General features: G+C 40.3%; 1 pseudogene; it reads right to left on the reverse strand.

The window, feature by feature from the left end:
* Positions 1-6457: 6457 nt before the first annotated feature.
* Positions 6458-12912, reverse strand: part of LOC123765606 (glutamate receptor ionotropic, delta-1-like) — a 60549-nt pseudogene continuing 54094 nt past the window's right edge.

Here is a 12912-nt window from a genome sequence, read left to right on the forward strand (position 1 = left end):
AGTTACAAGCTCTCAGCATCCTCCCACAAATTCTCAAAACTCTTGGTCGCAGAAGCGTACCCATGCTCGTAGCCACCAGTCAAATTCGCCGCCTCATAAATTGCCGAAACGCCATAGTCCACAACCATCCACTCCCTCATGTTGGCATTGTGGTAAGAGTAACCACCTCGCAAGGGACTGTTGGTCCGCCCCTAGATCATCACCTCCTAGACAATTCTCTCGGTCCCCTCGTCAATCTAATCACTCTAGGCTTCCATATTGCACGTACCATAAACAAGTTGGTCACCACACTGCGGATTGTAGAGCTAGGCAAAGGACATCTCCACCTCGTAACTCCCATGGTCAGTCTTGGCGAGGCTCACAGCGTCCAAGACATTATCAGAACTCTCGTAATTACAACTCCCAGCCCAGCTATAATGCAACTTCAAATTATAATGCTCAGTCACAGAATGCTGGAGCTCAGAATGTTCACTCCATGTCGTCGGGAAACCCCCAAGGCCATCCGCTAACCAATTCAAGCTAGCCAATCCTAGTGCCCTCCCTGTGTATTCAGTAGCTACCCAAAATAGATTTGGACACTTGACAGAGGAGGACACTGACTCTAGACCAGTTGTAGATGTTGACGGATCCACAGTAAATTTGACACAAACAAGACGCAGATATCCCAGACAACATAAGTCAAAAGTAGTAACTTGTCCAGTCTCAAGTGATGGTCCCCTTGTCTCAGCCATTGTACATGGTAGAGTTTTAAAAGTTTTTCTTGACTCAGGTGCAAAAATTAATATTGTCAAGCCCTCAGCTCTTAGAGACATTGAGAGTAAGCTCCCTACTATTTTAAAACAGTCACACATACCTTTTCTAAGTGGTATTTCAGGAAATAAAGTAAAAGTTCAGAGTGAAATTGACCTCCCACTCAAGTTCAATGTCGTCACATTTTCTATAACATGTTTAGTTGTTGACATTATTCATTTTCCTGGAGACATTCTCTTAGGTCTGTACACCATGATTGATGAAAATATTGCATTGTTTCCCCATCGTTGGAACATAAGTATCAAAGACCATGTCATACCCTTGTGTAGCATGTATCGACAGGGCCATGAGTTCAACCTTCAATCAGATTACGTTAATTTTGTTGACACCCGCCTTGCTAGCGTAGGTTTGTCAGATCATTGTCGTGGTAGCATACCCGAGAAAACAGGCACTCGATTGAAGCATAGTAGTTGTGCAGTTGTTAAGGAGAATGAGTATCGGGACTTTCTGGAAGGGGACGCCCTAACGGATTCTCGTTGTCTCGCTCGCCTGGCAGCTTCCATCTCTGAAGTCAGTGGTTCCATGGCTACTGACACTGTGCTACACCCTCATTCTCTCACCAGAATAAGAGTTAAGGTTCAGGGAGTGCCTGAGTTGTCGGATGTGGTTGCGGAAAGTGAAACATGTAAAGTGAATGGTACATTTGTTGAACCCTGCTGGCACACAGGGCAGGATGGTACTGTCACATTATTTATCGCAAACACTAGTAATGCCGATATCCATCTCCAGTCTGGTACCCATGTTGTAGATTTTGCCCATTACTCGTTACCGGTGCGAGTTGTGGATGATGTCTCCATGGATCATACTGTTTGTACACTCACACCAGGAGAACAGGGATCTCAGCCAGAGGTGCAAGCGCAACACCTCAGTCCTACTGATTTTCCTGACTCTGTGGCTCAGCTTTTGGAAATTTTGAACAAGAATAGAGCTGTTGTTGCTCTACCAGGAGAAAAATTAGGTCTCACTCCTCTCATTACACATAAAATTCCCCTTGATCAAGGAACTACGCCTATTTATGTACCAGCTTACCGTCTTCCCCATTCTCAGAGAGCAGAAGCAGATAGACTTGTAGAGGAAATGTTACAGAGTGTTGTAATTGAATCGAGTAATTCGCCATGGAACGCTCCATTGATTCTTGTACCAAAGCGAGATGGGACTTGGAGACCTGTAATCGATTATCGCAAGCTTAACAGAGTAACAATACCTGATCGTTTCCCACTTCCAGTTCTAAATGATTTGTTGCAAAGTATTGGTAGAAACAAAGTATTCTCAACGTTAGATTTGTTGCAGGGATTCTGGCAAATCCCCCTTGATGAGGAAAGTAAACAATTGACAGCCTTTAGTACTCCCAATGGTCATTTTCATTTCAAAAGAATGCCGTTTGGTTTGCGTAGTAGTCCAATAACCTTTTCACGGCTCATGACAAATCTATTTCGTAGATTGATAGGAAGTACTCTTCTAGTTTACCTTGTTGATCTCATAATCATGTCGCAAGATGTTCAGACTCATTTCCAGAACCTTGAGAAAGTACTTGCAAAGCTCGCTGAAGCTAATTTAAAAATAAAACTTGCAAAATGTTCATTTTTAAAGCAAAAGATTAATTTCCTAGGTCATACAGTTACACCTTCAGGTATTACATTGAATGAATCAAAAATTATTGCTGCCCGTGATTTTCCAACACCTCGTACCGCAGAAGCCGTAAGACAGTTCACAGGTCTTATAGGATTTTATCGTTCATTTATTGCTGGATTCTCTATTATAGCCGCTCCGCTTTACAAGTTGCAAAGAAAAGATGAACCCTTTGTTTGGGGAGAGGCCCAGGATCAGTCATTCAAAAAACTCAAAGCAGCCTTGATTTCGTCACCTGTCCTTAGGTACCCAGATTTTTCTAAACCTTTTACGTTGGTTACAGATGCTAGTGACATAGGTCTAGGTGCTGCATTACTTCAAACAGAAGGTCACAGAGATCACGCAATAGCTTATGCTAGCCGTACTTTATCTAAAGAAGAGAAAAATTATAGTGCAACAGAACGAGAAGCCTTGGCAGTTGTCTGGGCACTTAAACATTTCAAGGATACAATTTATAATTACCCAGTTCATGTTCTTACAGATCACCAACCATTAATTCCCTTGTTCAAAAATAAGAATCCAGTTGGAAAGTTTGCTAGATATTTGCTCACAATTCAAGAATTCAATCCCACATTTGGTTATATTCCAGGAAAGCAAAATGTTGTAGCCGATGCGTTTTCTCGACACGTAGCTGCGATTCAGTTAAGTTACCCAGCATTAGATGCTACAGTAGTAGAAACGGAACAAAGACAAGACCCCATATGGGCACCCGTCATTAAATTTTTGACTAAGCAAGACACTCAGCCGATTCATAAACCGCCAGTACCATTGAAAGAACTAGTTATGTTGGACAATTTACTGTGTAGAGTACTAAAGCTAGGGACAGCCCCGAGGAAATGTTGTCAGTTAGTTGTTCCAGCTGTCTTGGTACCAACTGTGTTAAAAATTATCCATGATGTTCCTGCAAGTGCACATCCAGGAAAGGATCGTACACTCCAACAAGGTCGATTGAAATATTTTTGGCCAAAAATGGCTAAGGAGATTACTCATTATGTTGACAGATGTTTAACTTGTTTACAGCACAAGGGACATGTTTCAGGACCTAATCCAATTCAGGTGTACCCAGCAACTAAAGCTCCTTGGGAACGAATATCGATGGATTTATTGACAAATTTTGCGGAAACAGAGAAAGTGAACAAACATTTGCTTGTAATGGTCGATAATTTTTCACGGTTTTGCGAACTAGTTCCTATCCTGAACAAAACAGCAGAAACCATAGCCAGCGCATTCCATGACCAAATAATTTGTAGATATAGTATGCCTAAAGTAATCCTTTCAGATAATGGTCCAGAATTCAGTAATGGTATTCTAACTAGCTTGTGTGATTTATATAACATCAAAAAATGTAGCATCATGCCTTATAATCCGGCAAGTATTGGACCAGCCGAACGTACTAACAGGAAAGTGTTAGATGCCTTGAGAGTCACGTTGAATTTTGATAACAACAATTGGGATGATTTTATACCCTTAATTCAGTGTGCTATAAATTCTTCAATTAATGTTTCTACAGGTGACACACCTCACACTATTCTTTATGGTACAGATAAGATCCTCCCTAATGAATTGACTAACGTACCTCCTACTCCCTTATATAACGTAGATGATTTTGTTCAAGTGAAGCGTAGACAAATGCAATTAGTATTCAAGAAAATACGAGAACAACTGTCCAAAGCTACAGCCGAGTTCACTCTAGCAAGAAATGCACGAACTAAACCCAGTAAAATAACTATTGGATCTGTAGTAATGATACTTAACCAACACAGGTCTGGTCCTATGTACAAGTTAACTAAAAAATTTTTGGGTCCATATAAGGTAACCGAGCTTATCAAAGGTAACAAATACAGACTTAAGAACTTGTTAACAGGAGAGTATATAAATGAACATTTAGACCACATGAAGTTAGCTAAAATGACTGTTGACGAGACTGATGAGGAAGATGACAATGAACTTACCCAGACAGATACTCCTACTCGGACACCAACTTCTGTGGTTGACAGACCACTTGATGTTCAGCAACCCCATATTAGCACTTATAATCTTCGATCTAGACCTCTCGTTTCATCCGTGCACTCACCACATGTCCATTGGCTAGATGTTAACGAGGATATCTCTCAAGATGATAGTTTGTCGCATGAAGTTTCATCTGTTCCAAACTTTCAGTCAGAGCCAGAGTTGTATAGTGCTCTGGATGAGCTAGGTGTAGATATCCGCAGAATTTATAACTGAGTGCACTCTGCAGTTATTCTATTTGTTTTGAAAAAAAAAAAAAAATCATTTGCAGTATTTCTACCACATGTGTCTTATTATTACCATTATATATAATGTATAGTTTTTCTGAACTTTATTTTGTTATAAATTAGATGCCATTGTTAAGTCTACTACCATTTGTATTTTTACAGTGCTTGTCATAAGAGTTATTATTGTTCTAGCAACCACATTGTGGCCAGTGAATCCTGACTGCTATCACGCAGATGTTAGTCTTCTTGTTCCAGGTCTTGTATATAGCTTGTAAATATATGGCACATTAAATATATTGTACATTGGTCTTGTAAATATATTGTATATTTCAGTGTCAAAGAAAAAAAAAAGATAAAAATCCTCATTATCTAATCTTCAAATTCATTTGTGGTTGTTAGGTCAGAACTTTGTTCCATTAGTGTAATAATTGTTTAATTTTGTATGGTTTTCAAGCACATGCCATTGACACATGTTAATAATTTTGTTTAGGCAATACCTTGAGTTGTATTGTTCATATCTGATCAGTAGACATACACATGTTCTTAATACTCTGGTTTAATCAAAGCTTGTTACCATGATTTTCACCTATTATGATGAATTTTTTTTTTGGTGCATATATGCCGAGTTGTTAGTATTACGCACACCTGATCTTCTTTCAATGTTTTATTATGCAAATTTCATATGTAAGCCATTATTGAATGCCACCGAGGCCCTTTCAGTATCATTGTAACTATATAGCTTGCCAGAGCTTGTCGACAAGGGACGTCGACTTGGTAGCGTGTCCGAGCGGTGTTATACTCAAATTCTATGTGAGTTGAAATGTAACCAATCACAGGCAAGTAGGCCTCTGACGTCATGCCAGACAGAGGAGCATCAAGCCATGCTCCCAGCAGCCTCAGTTATCCTCACAGACTCATAGTAGAAGGACCTCGGCTGGATAGTTATACACCTCTTTGTCTCACTTAATAAATATATACAGAAGCGACTACTGTGTCTACATTCTACCCAAACAAGGCAAACGAATATATATATATATATATATATATATATATATATATATATATATATATATATATATATATATATATATATATATATATATATATATATATATATATATATATGACAATGTCAGACCACGGAGGAAAAATGAAACAGGAATTTCCTTAAGTACTTTCGTATATTAATACATCTTCAGAAGGAGTGAAGATGTATTTAATAATAATATTAATATACGAAAGTACTTAAGGAAATTCCTGTTTCATTTTTCCTCCGTGGTCTGACATTGTCACATTTTTAATCACGTGTTTATTTTCGTGATATACACACACACACACACACATATATATATATATATATATATATATATATATATATATATATATATATATATATATATATATATATACATATATATATATATATATATATATATATATATATATATATATATATATATATATATATATATATATATATATATATATAATATATGTTGTTGAATATGACCGAAAGGGTAAGATTAATAATTCTAAATCGAATCTTCTCAATATTTCTTACGTCCTTCTTCACTGTCGAGGGTAATTTATAAATTAACTCTCCAAAATTTATTCTTTATTTCTGGTCTGATGCCTGAACTTGTTTCGTAATGCTTATTATATTTTCAAAGACATTGTTTACACATAAAATATTTGATGCCTATACTCGTTTTGGGTGAGGTGATATGGCACATACGTTTTGGGTGTTATGACAGAACATATGCCTGAACACGACACAATAGGTATAAAAACATATGAATGGAAGTAACTGGAGAAGGCCTATTGGCCTGTACATCCTCCTGCTGCTTCTATTTGGCGAGGAGCAGTAGTGGGCGAGGTTCTCCCCCCAGCTGGGTGAGGAAGGTGTTACTGAGGCGAGGAGCAGCAGTGGGTGAGGTTCTCCCCCCAGCAGGGTGAGGAAGGTGTTACTGAGGCATGGAGCAGCAGTGGGCGAGGTTCTTCCCTAGCAAGGTGAGGAAGGTGTTACTGAGGCGAGGACAGCAGTGGGCGAGGTTCTCCCCCAGCAGGGTGAGAAAGGTATTACTGAGGGGAGGAGCAGCAGTGGGCGAGGTTCTCCCCCAGCAGGGTGAGGAAGGTATTACTGAGGCGAGGAGCAGCAGTTGGCGAGGTTCTCCCCAGCAGGGTGAGGAAGTTATTACTGAGGCGAGGAGCAGCAGTGGGCGAGTTTCTTCCCCAGCAGGGTGAGGAAGGTATTACTGAGGCGAGGAGCAGCATTGGGTGAGGTTCTCTCCCAGAAAGGTGAGGAAAGCGACGCAGTTGCCCACCAGCAGCATGTAGAAGGCTCCCTGCAGATGGTTGAGACTCAGCACCATCTGCTCTCCTTCATCCTGAGAGTGAAGAGTGAAATTATAAATTAAGCGTTAAAGTTTTAATAACCTGAATATTTCAGGTTATGGAACGAAGTCGAAGTGACTGCGATATCATTCGACTAACATTACCTGAATTGTATATCTGATAATTGTCTTATGATCCCGTTTTGCAGTCTTCCTCTCTTCCCTTACTTTTCTCGCTATTACGTCTTCAGTCCAGTAGGTAATAATTCCGGCAGCATCCAAGCGAGACATCAGTTCACTGAATCGCAGGCGAAAAGGTGCACCTTTTCTATGGAGTAGAAACTAAAATGTATAAATACCTAATTAATTACTAGGAATGCCGCAATATTTTGTATTGAAACTTCCTATTATTCAGGCATAGCAACAACTTCATCCAGCTCAAAAAATAATATAGTACATCAGCAAAGAAAAACGTCTTTATACAGTGAAACGTTTGACTAAATTTTAAGTAATGTTTACACTACTTAAAATTACTTAACACTACAATTTACATTGTCGTGTTTTTCAGGAGTTCCTTATTCTTTAAGCACTTTTTTTTATGAACCATGTACATCTTGTAACCATATATATAAAACTTTAGACACTCACACCCACCAGGGGACTCGAACACTGGCTATCAAGATGGCAGGTACGCACTTGTATCCACTACACCATATTTCAGAGCCCTAAAAGAGGTGGGAATTCTGGGGTATTTAATCAACCAGATATCCCATCCTCTCCAGGCAATGAGACAGTAAAGGAATTCTCGCGTTTTTCATCAAGCCCTGGTATATGGGAGAACTCGGTGTCTATGCTTAATGCACAGATTTGTTTATAATCCACAAGTTTGAAGTATAGAACTTTCGAAACTCACACCCACCAGGGGACTCAAGCACTGGCCATCAAGATTGCAGATACGCACTTTTACCCACAACACCATACTACTTCAGTTTTTCAAGTTATATATATATATATATATATATATATATATATATATATATATATATATATATATATATATATATATATATATATATATATATATATATATATATAGACACCTAGGACTCCCCTAGGTGTCCTGTTTGCAAACTTCTACATGGGTACCATCGAGCAAAAAGTCTTAGTCGACATGAACTTGAAACCGGCCATATACTGCAGGTATGTTGACGACATTTTTACACAGGTACCTGATGTCAGACATCTGCAGGAGCTGAAGGAGGCATTTGAGCGGAGTTCCGTGCTGCGTTCACTTACGAGATGGAAAAGGATGGGAAGCTGCCCTTTCTAGATGTAACAGTCATGGAAAAGAGCGGAGGTTTCCACACTGCAGTCTACACTAAGGAAACGAACATAGGAATGTGCCTAAATGCCAAAAGCGACTGCCCAGATAGGTACAAGAGGAGTGTTGTTAACGCATATGTCGACCGTGCTCTCAGCCACAGCTCAGAATGGAAGCAAGTCGACGAAGACTTCAACTTCAACTCAACTCAACTCGAAGACTCAACTTCAGCACCCACATTCAACACATAACTAAGAAAGTCTCTAAGACAGTTGGTATACTCTCCAAAATCAGATATTATGTTCCTAACTCTGCTCTCCTCTCACTATATTATGCACTAATCTACCCCTATCTTAATTATGGTATCTGTGCATGGGGGTCTACCACTGCAAACCACCTTAAGCCCATCATCACACAGCAAAAATCTGCTATCAGAATTATAACTAACTCTGCTTTCAGACAACACTCAGCTCCCTTGTTTAAATCCCTAAACTTGCTAAATATTAACTCCCTCCACACATTCTCTTGTGTCAACTACATTTACAAAACCCTGTTCTTAAATGCAAACCATGCTCTGAAACTCTCCCTGGACAGATGTAATAGGACCCATTATCACCACACCAGAAATAAATATCTCTTTGATATCCCCAGGGTCAAACTTAATCTGTGTAAACACTCTATGCAAATTAAGGGACCTAGTCTATGGAACTCGCTCCCTAGTGAATTGAAAAACTGTAAAACTTTTGCCTTATTTAAAAGCAAAACCAAAACGTACCTAACTTCATCTTCTTAGTTTCCTACACTGAGCTTTAAATTTGCTCTGTACCTAGTGTTACCCAATCTCCTAATTTTTATGTAATATCAAACAACCTTATCATTGTGTTCATTGCTGTCTTCTTTTATGTGCTAGCCATATGCTGTATTGTGATTACCAATTTTTGTCAACTACCATTCAAGCTGTCATTGCAATCAATCTTATATTGTTTCTGCTGTATTGTGCCTACCAATTTGTTGTCAACTACCATTTTAAGCTGTCATTGCAATCAATCTTAGCTACCTATGTGCTTTAATATACTGTACCTACAATTTTCTCTCATCTTTTTTTTTTTTTTTTTTCATTTCATGTAAAATGTTATAATTTTTTTGTCTATAAATTTTGCATGTATTTACCTCCTTAAAATTTTCTTAGATTAAGGACCTGCCCGAAACGCTGCGCGTGCTAGTGGCTTTACAAGACTGTAATTACAGTACCATATTTGTATCCTCACATTCCTTATGTACATTCTTGTATATGCATAAATAAATAAATAAAAAATAAATAAGTAAATAAGAACTCTGTAGGGTAAGGCAGGTCCTAGTCAACAACGGCTTCTCCAATGGTTTCGTCGAAGACATCATAAGAAGGAAAGTGAAACGCCATGCAACCTCTGAAGAGACAATCAACACAACACCTATACCCCCTATTAGACTATTTTACAGGAACTTCTTTTCCACAGCTCATAAAACGGAGGAAAGGGTCCTGAAAGATATTGTTAATAGAAACGTTATCCCTACAGACAAAAATCAGAGGATACAACTGACGATTTACTATAAAACCAGAAAAACGGCCAGCCTAATCATGAGAAACTCTCCAGACACAAAACAGAACGCTTTAAAAGAGACCAATGTCGTCTATGCCTTCAAATGCCCTCTTGGGGACTGTAAGCTCCAAAAAAAACCAGTATATAGGCAAGACAACAACATCTCTTTCTAGGCGTTTAACGATGCATAAGCAACAGGGCTCCATTAAGGAACATATAATCTCTTCCCACAACCAAACCATCGCCAGAGAAATCCTATTAAACAACACAGAAATAATCGATAGATACAGCAATAGCAGGCGGCTTGACGTTTGCGAGGCACTACACATCAAGAAGTCAACACCAGCAATCAACAGCCAATTAATGCACAACTATATTCTACCCACCTCAAGACTCCGCTCCAATATAGAAGCATCAAGAAATATGGACCAATAGGCTTTCTACAATCACTTCTATTCAATACCCATTGTTTCGTGTTCTGCCTTGTGTTGATGAAATTAATACCTTATTAAATACCACCTCACCCCATCCACCTCACTCAAATGTAGATATAAACAAATCGGAGATGTGTAAGTTCTATTCAGTTGTGTATGTTTAAACTAAAGTCTTTGAAAATGTAATAAGTTTTACGAAACGCGCTCAAGTGTCGCGTCAGACTAGAAATAAAAATGAATTTTGGAGAATTGATTTTTGAATTACCACCAACAGTGAAAAGAAATGTACGAAAGATTGAGAAAATTCGTGTTAGAATTATTAATCTTACTTTTTCGGTCATATTTAATAATATATGTCTACAGGAAAGACTGCTACCAAAATATACTAATATATATATATATATATATATATATATATATATATATATATATATATATATATATATATATATATATATATATATATATATATATATATGTATATATATATATATATATATATATATATATATATATATATATATATATATATATATATATATATATATATATATATATATATATATATATATATATAGTAGTAGGCATCCTTCAGTCTTGGGAGACTATGGAGTTGCGCCCTAGTTGTCAATCCTGGTGCAGCATCTGGTGTGACTGATGAGGCCAATCCGAGAGTGGCAGTCCATCTCACACCGAGCACAAACGAAGTCCGATTCTGGTCTGTCTTCCTGGCTACCGGCTTTCCTTCTCTCTCTCTTTGCCTCCGATTCCTTGGCAAGTGACTCCTCGAACTTGGAGAGACCTCTTTGAACAGACTGCCTCCAGGCTGAACGGTCTGCAGCCAGTGTCTCCCATATAGCAAGATCGACGTCCATGGCTTTCAGGTCCCTCTTGCATACGTCTTTGTACCGTAGCTGGGGCTTGCCTGTTGGACGCTTTCCCTGCATCCGCTCTCTGTACAGGAGATCCATGGGGCTCCTGCCGTCGCCCATTCGCACAATGTGCCCGAGCCAGCGCATTCGTTTCTGTTTCAGCATTGTGTACATGCTGATGATTCTTGCTCTCCCCAAGACGTTGTTGTTTGTCACCTTGTCCTGCCAGGTGATGTCCAAGATGTGTCGAAGGCAGCGCATGTGGTAGGCATTCAGCTGTCTTTCCTGACGGGCGCGGAGTGTCCAAGACTCACTTCCATAAAGGAGAGTGCTCAGGACACAGGCTATGTAAACCTGAATATTAGTATACTCAGTTAGCGTATTGTTGGCCCACACTCTCTTTGTCAGTCTGGACATGGTAGTAGATGCATTACCGATGCGTTTGTTTAGCTCCTTATCAACAGAGAGGGAGTCAGAGATTGTGGAGCCCAGGTACACGAAGTCGTGAACGACTTCCAGTTTGGAATCAGAGATGCCGATGTCAGGTGGGGAGTCCACTCCTTGTCCCATGACTTGTGTTTTCTTCAGACTGATGGTGAGTCCGAAAGCCTGAGAGGCCTCGCTGAAGCGGGTTATGAGCCGTTGGAGGTTTTCAGCTGAGTGGGCAGTGGCTGCTGCGTCGTCGGCAAAAAGGAAGTCGCGCAGACACCTCAGCCGAACCTTCGTCTTGGCTCTTAGCCTGGCGAGGTTAAAGAGCTTTCCATCCGACCTGGTCCGGAGGTAAATGCCTTCCGTGACAGATCCGAAGGCGTGTCGCAGCATAACTGCGAAGAAAATCCTGAATAGGGTTGGAGCCAGTACGCAGCCCTGCTTTACTCCACTTCGGATGTCAAAGGCGTCTGATGTTAGGCCATCAAAGACCACGGTGCCCCTCATGTTCTCATGGAAAGATCTGATGATGCTGAGGAGGCTGGGTGGGCATCCGATCTTGGGGAGGATCTTGAACAGGCCATCCCTGCTGACGAGGTCGAAGGCCTTCGTCAGATCTATGAAGGCTACGAAGAGTGGCTGCTTCTGTTCCCTGCATTTCTCCTACAGTTGTCTGAGGGAAAAGACCATGTCGATGGTGGACCTGCCAGCTCTGAATCTGCATTGTGATTCTGGATAGACTCTCTCTGCAAGTACTTGGAGCCTCTTCAATGCGACTCGAGCAAACAGCTTTCCGACAGTACTGAGGAGGGAGATTCCACAGTAGTTGTTGCAGTCGCCCCTGTCACCTTTATTCTTATACAGCGTGACGATGTTGGCATCCCTCATGTCCTGTGGCACCTCTCCTTCTTCCCAGCAGAGGCAGAGAATTTCATGCAGCTCCGTGAGCAGGCTACCTCTGCAGCACTTCAAGGTCTCAGCAGGAATGCCATCTTTGCCAGGAGCTTTACCAGAAGCAAGGGAGTGTAGGGCATCGCTGAGTTCTTCCAGGGTCGGTTTGCTGTCGAGCTCCATTAACACAGGCAGACACTCAATGGCGCTCAGGGCATCTTCGGTGACCACATTGTCCCTGGCGTATAGCTCAGAGTAGTGCTCGACCCAGCGCTTCAGCTGCAGTGTCTGGTCCTTAATCACCTCGCCAGTGGCAGATTTCAGAGGAGCGGTCTTCTTCTGGATTGGGCCGAGGGCCTGCTTGATGCCGTCATAC

The sequence above is a fragment of the Procambarus clarkii genome, chromosome 30, assembly GCF_040958095.1.
Source record: "Procambarus clarkii isolate CNS0578487 chromosome 30, FALCON_Pclarkii_2.0, whole genome shotgun sequence".
Classification (NCBI taxonomy): domain Eukaryota; kingdom Metazoa; phylum Arthropoda; class Malacostraca; order Decapoda; family Cambaridae; genus Procambarus; species Procambarus clarkii.